Source organism: Artibeus jamaicensis, unplaced genomic scaffold (assembly GCF_021234435.1).
Source record: "Artibeus jamaicensis isolate MK-2021 breed Jamaican fruit bat unplaced genomic scaffold, CSHL_Jam_final scaffold_916, whole genome shotgun sequence".
Classification (NCBI taxonomy): Eukaryota; Metazoa; Chordata; class Mammalia; order Chiroptera; family Phyllostomidae; genus Artibeus; species Artibeus jamaicensis.
This window is the reverse complement of record NW_026522059.1, coordinates 24263203-24271429: the sequence shown is the minus strand read 5'-3', so window position 1 is coordinate 24271429 and position 8227 is coordinate 24263203.

Below are 8227 nucleotides of genomic sequence, written 5' to 3'. Positions count from 1 at the left end.
AGCTGAAGCATGGGTTGCACTAAAGTAGAGATGATCCCTTTGCAAAGTCATCTTACTCTCTTCACATCCTGCTCCCCCACCCTCATCCCACGGTGACATGTGAATGAGTCTGTTTTCCTTCCTTGTGTAAGAAATCCTTCTCTAAGTCGGTATTTCTGCAAATGTGGCTCGGGGTCCACCCCCATCCAACTCACGTAAGGGCATGAAAAAAGTCTCTAGCTCTCTGCCTTTCTTCCTGTCATGATGGATGAATTGTCCTGATTTCCATGTAAGGCAATTCTTCCTCTTGTGTCCTGAGTGTTGCCCCTTCTAACCCACCGAAGGACAGTGCAGCCCAATTACTCCGCTGAATCTCCCACAGCCAATCCTCCCTGCCCAATGGATCGTTCCCTCCAGCACACAAGCGTGTTCTAGTATCTGATGCGTTAAAGCAGTTCCCTGGACGCCTTATTCCTATATAGCTACTGTCCCATATTTGTTTACCTTCTGGCAAAACCCTTTGAAAAACTCTCTATACTTTCTCTTCTCATTTGTCCCCCTGTCAACTTCAATCAGGCTTTTGTTCCCACCACTCCAAGAAATGAATCTTTTTTAGGTTATAAGGTTACTAACAACCTCATTTTATCAAACCCAGTGGTCAGTTCTTAATTTCTCAGCAGCCTTTACCCAGGTGGCCTCTTCCTTATTGTTGAAAATCATTTTTCATTCATCTTCAGAGACAGCATGCTGAATTGGTTTTTCTCCTACTGCAGTGGCTTGTTTTTTCTTGATTACTCCCCCCCCTTCCCCTTCCTTATCTATAAATTGTGGGGAACTAAAGGGCTTGCTCCTCTGCCCTCTTAATCTATTCTCACTTCCCAGGGGAACATCTTCACTGTTGAGTTCCTTTGACCCTTCCCCTGGTGCCGATCTTCAATGTTTGATGGCCTCCTCAGCATCTCCACTTGAATACCTAATATGCATTTCAAACTTAAGTCTTATGTCCATGTCTTTAAATCTGCTCCTTCCCCAGGGTATTCCTGATTCAGTCAATGGAACCATTTCATATTTAATTGTTCAGGTTCAAAACCTCAAAGTCATCTCAACCTTTTCTTTTTTTTATATACCCTACAGTCAAATTATCATTAAATCCTACTGGCTTATCTTATCAAAAATCTAGAATCCAAGCACTTTAATCTCAAACACTCCTTCCCTAGCCACCACCACCTCCTATCTAGGACCATCCCCATTCCTCATTGTCCCTTCTGCCAATTTCCCACATAGAAACCAGAATGATAATTTCAGAAGTTCTACCAGATCACATAATCCACTACTCAGAATCTCCCAGTGGTTTGCATCATCCTCAGAATGAAATTCAAATTCCTTATCATTGGCCTGTGATGCTCTAGGATCTGCTTTGTGCCCTTGGATGACCTGGTCTTCAACTACATTTCTCATTCACTCTGCTTTAGCCTCTTGGGCCTTCTCAATGTTCTTGGAACATGTCAAGATCTTTCTGTTTTAGAGACTCTACTCATATTGTTCCTTCTGTCTGGAATGGCATTTCCCCCAGATCTTCCACTTCAGTTCAGGTCTCTACAAACCTTATCTCCCTGAGGGACCCTTTCTGAGTGTCCTTTCTCAGTCAGTCTCCCCAGGCTCCTCGAAAGCTGGTTGGGGTTCCAGGCTCGACCTGAGTGGTGGACACAGAACAGAGATTGTTACTTGTAAATATGTTCCATTGTAAACCTACCATTTTCAATATGTTATATTTCACAGTAAAAAATAAGATTTTAAAATAGAGGGGAGAAATATTTTAAAAGATTTCCCTAAAACTGAAGGACATGAATTTCCAGATTGGAATAGCCCTATGAGAATTCAGCCTAATGGGTGAAAACTGATCCACATTGAACACATTGTTCAGGCTGCTGCAGGGTAGAGAGGAATGGAGTGACTGTGGGGGATGGGATGGGAGGTTACAGGGGTGTGGGGGGTGAGGCAGGAGGGGTTCAGAGAGAGGGGGCAGGAGTCTGCACCAAGTTTTTCAGGCTGAGATGCTTTCCTGCTTTTCAGTGATTTTTCAATTTCTATCTTTTTGAGTCTCAACCAGGTTTTTCACTATGGTTGTTCTAAAGCTTTACTTTCACCCCAGGCTCCCCAGGTCTCTGCCCAGGTTGCTATCAAGGCCCTAGTACAAGACCTTCCACTGGAGTGCGAAAGCCAAGGTCAGCTGTCAAGAGCTCGCTCAGTTCCCTTTTTTCACTTTAAGATGTCTTTCTCTATTTGTTCTTTGTTGTTTTTATCTTGTTTCTGGTATAACATTTTATTGCTTTTATTTGACAAGAATTATTTTTCACTCTTGGTTCTATTTATTCCCCACCACCCCTTAATCTAACCTGGAACATTATTTCACTCCTGCTTGAGTTTTTCCTTAAAACATTTATTGCAATCTGAAATTATATTAGTTACTTATTTAATCTTTGTGTTTCCGTTCCACTCGAAAGACTGTGAGCCTTGGGACAGTCGGGTCTTTGCCTCTGCCAGTGCTTTGTCCCCAGTTCCTAGAACTGTGGTTGGCACATAATAGGTCTTTGATAAATAACTGCTGAGCAAACAAATAAATCTGAGGACCTTGGCACAACTATGTTCAAGTATTTCCTATCTTTTTCTTCTCAAGAAGCAGCATAGAGAAATGAGCAAAATTTAACAATTTTTATCCCTCAAGGGTCTTTTGCTTTTTATTTTATACATATAGTGTTTTACATTTTTTCTTTAGATGAGTTATATTTATTAAGCAATAAAGACACTTTCATTTAAAATAAATTAATATTACTCAGTATCCTCTACCTACTGAGAATGCTTATTTTTCTTTTATAGCACATCATTGCCTGAACTTATATCATGTGTTTATTTGTCCATATCCCCGTCTAGAACGTCAGCTCCATGAAGGCAAAGTCTTGGCCACGTTCATGGCTGTGTCCTTCCCGTCTAGAATGCTGACTGACTAGCACAGCAGATACTGCATCTGCTGACTCAGAACCTCTGCAATGGAGCCAGGTGTCTACATTGTTAGTAAGTTCTAGAGATGAATCTTAGAGGCTTTAAAATTTGAGAACCACTTATCAAACTAATCCTTACTAGATGAATAAATTTAGGGCTACCAAGAACTGCTGAATTTAGTCTCTGATCTGACTTTTTTTTAGCCCAAATTGTTTTTTTTTTTTTTTTTTTTGAAGAGTGGAAAGAAAATGTAGGCAATCTATACAGGCTTAAAGATAGAAGTGCTTTCTTTTCACCTCCCATTAGTGCCATCAAAACCCGGTAGAAGGAACAGTTCCCTTCAGCCTTTCTCTTACAGCTAGTGTGTCCCCTTTTCCCCTCTTCTATTCAGAATTAAGAAAAAAATAAAACCACTGTTTGGTGTTTAGGTATTATAAATTACACGAGTGTAACCTACTTACAAGCTGTCTGAATTTCAAATATTCCTCAGCTTATAAAGTAGATGTGTAAATTATATTACACCTGGACAGAAATAAATCTTGTTGAGAGAAAATTGTGTTCGGGAAGCTTCTTACCTTGTTTTGTTCACTCTGGGGTCCAAGTATCTGCACAGTAGCCAGTGGTTTTCTACTTCACTTTTGTGAAGGTGATAAAAGGAATTTTTGGAGAATTATTCAACCCATAATCTATAGTGACAACTAGTCTAACTTGTTATACATATGCATGTACCTCAAAGCAAAAAGACTCTGCTGTTGGTCTTCAGATCCTTCTCACTTTGGAAACTGCATGAGCCCGTCTCCCACAGTGCTAAGGGAACAGCTCGGGTTCTTTTCTTACCACCCTGTAGCTGTTTGCTTCTTGAGGGGGTTCTTGGTCTCAGCTTTTGCCTTCATATATTTATCTTCTAGTCATATCTTTTGAGACCTGAACCCCTAGCGGAGGGCATCTGTGGGAAATTTTGCTCCCCTTCGATGTATTCTAGAAATTGTTGGTTATGACTATATTTTATCATTTCCTTCTTGGTGCACCAAAAGGAACATGGATATCCCCTGCATGGGCCAAAACCACAAAAGTGGCTGCGATGGTTTTAAAACACTTTTGCAAATCCTTTGACACTTCTCCCATCAAGAGGTGGATTCCAGTTTTCCTCTCCTTGTATATGGCATGGCCATAGTGACTCACTTCCAAAGAATAGAGCGTGGCAGAAGTGACACTCTGTGAATAACAAGGCTAGGTTAGCAATGGCCTGGCCTTCCTTTCCTCTCCCTGTGCAATCCGGCACTGTGTTCGGAGGAAGCCCAGGCCACACAGGCCTAGGCGACAGCTCCTACTGAGGTCCCACCAACAGTTAGCAGCCCCCACCACACATGTGCATGAGAAGGCCTTGAGAAGATCCCACCCCCATCCCCCATTTGACTGCACCTGCCACTGGACTAGAACTGCAGGTGGCCGGCTGCATCTAGGCAGCCTTCAGAATCCCGAGAGATGATAATGATTGCCATCGTCTGAGAGGGGGTTTGCGGGTTGGTAATAGGTAACCAGAACAGCTATGAGAGTCCCCGGGCAAAAGTGAAGTTTGTGCTATGTGCAGATGCCTTTAACTGTTTGAAGGCTGTGTCTTTTTCTTCTCTAAAGTTTATGATGCCAAATGCTGACTCATAATGAGTGATGATTTTATAGAGTGGGCCTGGAAGAGTATTGGGGACCAAAGGAGACCACAGACTGGCACCATTTTCCTCCAATATACAAAGAAGCAACGTGGGAGCTGCAGAGAACTCAGGGGAAAGTGGTGATGTAGGGACAGTCGGTTCCTGGGCTGAGTGCATGGCCCACTGGTAGTCTCCCACCTTCTTAAATCACTCCAGTCTAGTGTTTAAATCACTCCAACCCAGTGTCCTCAGTGTAGCCTGGATCATTTTTTTATGGTTTTATTTTTTAAAATATTTTACTTATTTTTTAGGGCAGGGAGGGAGAAAGAAAGAGAGAGAAACATCAATTTGAGAAAGAAACATTGATTTGAGGGAGAACCATCAATCAGTTGCCTCTCCAACACACCCAGACCTGGGACCGAACCCACAAGTCAGAAATGTACCTTTACCAGGAATCAAGCCAGGGACCTTTTACTTTGAGGGATGATGTCCACCCAACTGAGCCACACTGGTCAGGGCAGCTGGGGTCATCTTTCTAAGGCATTCATCTCATCACTCACTCACTGAATAGTCTTCAGTTCTCCCTGGTGATTGATAGTCTTCAGCACAGAAGCAGAGCTCCTTCGGCGGCACGGAGGATGTCTGCACACCCAGCCTGTGCCTCTGCCTGTCTCCGCGGCCACACCCTCCTCCCGCAGCCCCTTCCACTTTCCTCCTGCCCTGCTTCAGTTCTGTCCATCGAGATGGCACCTTCCCTGCACATAACCTGTACTTTTTCTTCCTGCTCTTTGGAATGTTTCCCAGTTCCCTCCTCCCCCCTTCAGTCAATTTCTATTCATTCTTTAAGCCAACATCTTCAGTGTTGGCTTCTTCAACACTGGCAGTATTACAAACACATTCTGTGTGTTCTCTGGGCCCCTGTGTTTACCTCCGTCCTAGGACTTTCTGCCAGGAATTGTCCTTGTCCCTCTCCTCACCAGGCTGTGAACTCCTTGAAGCCAGGGCTTACGTCTGTCCGAATCTTCAGGGCCCATCAGTCTGGTAAGTAGCTCATGGGACATTTGGGGTTTATGGAGGGGGTTGTGTCCTCAAGGGAGAGGAGGTTTGTGTTCTTTTTTGCTGCTTTGTCGGGTCTGTGAAATTGCCCTGGGGTGGACCTGAGACAGGAATAGAGCGAGGAAATCAAATAATTACAAAATAAACTTTATTACAATAAACTGACAAACACATTCTCTGAACCTATAAGTTATTTCCCTTGTTTTGTCTTCCATGTTATCTTGCACCGGACATATCTTCTGAAAGTGAATTTAACTGAGTTATTCTGTATCCGATACAGTTGTGAGTTGGTGCAAGGGTGTGTGTGGGTATGTGGGCATATGTTAAGAAAAGTGGGTCATTTGTGGAATGATGCAGCCAGTGATGTGCTAGAGAAGCTTATAGGGCTTGTCAGAGCCAATTGGTAAATTTTCAGGTGTTTTGCAAGTCATTTCTTAAACACAGGTTGAAATTGGCTGGGGTAGGAGTGTTTACATCACAGAAACCAGCACGTGCTGCAGGTCATAGCTTGTAGCTCGGTTCCCTGTCCCCAGCTGATTGTTAACCATTTGTTTACCAGCTCATCCCTGGATACAGTCCTGCTTTACTCAGTAGTATTTTTATGCTCAAAGACTGCATAAACTATGTCCTTTGACCTCAAGAGAAACGAAAGATGACCTAATGGGACCTGTCAGCTATGTAGGCAGTTGACAGGAGAACCAGGCAGTCTCCTTTGGATATGTCTAAAACTTGAAATGTTTTTCTATATATTGAAATGTGTGTTCTATACATTGTCAATTTGGGGAAGGGGGACATGCTGTACTGAGATGACTGAAAAAGAGAAAGAACCTATGGTTTTCTGAACTGAAACTTCTATCATTACTACAATCAAAACAATGTTTTCTTTGTCTTTTAAAAAATCTGTAATAAAATACTAAATGATTCAAATGTGAGCCTATTATTAAAAAATGTATTCACTTGCTCCATAAATAGCCGTTGAGAGACTATGCTGGTAAATAGGACAAACGCAGGCCTCTGTGGGGCTCACAGTCAGACTGGGCAGGCAGTCGGCCGATGTTAATTGTGTTACGTGTCAGGAAGAAGTCAGAGGGAAGAGGAGGAAGTAAGTGTGAAGCTGAAAAAGCTTCAGCTTCAGGATGTAGTCTCCATTCCCCATATACATCTAAAGACCCTCAGGTGACGTGGACTTCGTCATGTTTTAAAGTCTAAAAGGAGGCCCAGGTGCCTGGACTGTTAAGTGAGGAGAGAGGGCACAACATGGGGCTGCGGAATGAGCTCACAGAGGGCCTTTCAAAGGGAAGATTTGTAGACTTTCTCCTAAGTATAACGGGAGCCCCATCAAGGGTGTCAAGCTGAGAAGTGACATGTTTTAAAAGGTTGCCCTGAACTGCTGTGTGGAGACCGGATCGGCGTGGGGGCAAGGCACCTAGAGCCCAGTGCGAGATGGTCCTGTCGTGGGTTGGGAGAGCAAGGGGTTGTCTAGGGCAATGCTGGTGGCTTTATTATTATGGGGCCGCGCACACTGAATGTCTTTTTTAGTGACCCAGAAGCAGTGATAAAAAATAATTTGATTACTCTTGCAGGCAGTAATAGGGGATTACCCATAAAAGTGGAAAAAGACCTATTTTTCAAGCTTTGGAAAAATTACAACTGCTTAGGAAATATAACCACGTTAATCCTAAAAATCTGTGTGTGCATACATAAACCGTGGAAGAATTCGTCAGGTCTCAGGGAAGAGAGCATTGTCAAGAGCAGCTCATCTTGTACAGTGCTGTTTTGAGTCTGAGAGCTCTGTGTTGTTTGGCTCAGCAGAGCGGCTGCTCCGTGCTAGCTACCAGTGCTTTTAAGTTCTACTTCTGACAGAATGACTGCTGGCAATCTATTTAAAGCGCTTGCGGGGGGATGGCCTCGCTCCTGCCATGTAAGAATCAAAGAATCCTCTAATACCATCATCAGTGGGAAGCGCTGTAAACGAGAAGCCATCGAGAGTCTGCATGGGATGGAAAGTAAAAATAATTATTGAATAACCTAATTGGCCTTGAAAGCTTGCTTCTTATCACAGCTGAAGGCTGGATGAGTGATAAGACGCAACGATTCAACGTTCAAGTCACTAAAGCGTGAATATTCTGCTTTCATGATGTCAGCTGGGGACAAAACTATCCAAATCAAAAATCCAACTTGAATTGTTATGTTATAAAGGCGTTAATTTAAGTTACATCCTTGGAGAATTTTCTGTTCACTCTCCCCATGTGAAAGATCACTTGCCTTTTGTTATATAAGTTTAAGTCGTACTGACTATAAACTGGCCGCTTCTTGTCTTAGTTCCACTCATCAAATCAAACACAGCAGATGGCTGTCTCAATGCAGCCTGTTTTGACAACAAATAATCAACATCGCTAGTTTGGCACATACGAAAATTAATGTGCTGATGACTAGTCACTCTTTAGGTTTGCAACTACCATTTATTAATTTTGATTTTTATGATTATTACATATATTACCAGGGGAGTCAGGTAATTGCCATCACTAACAGTGCCCATTTCA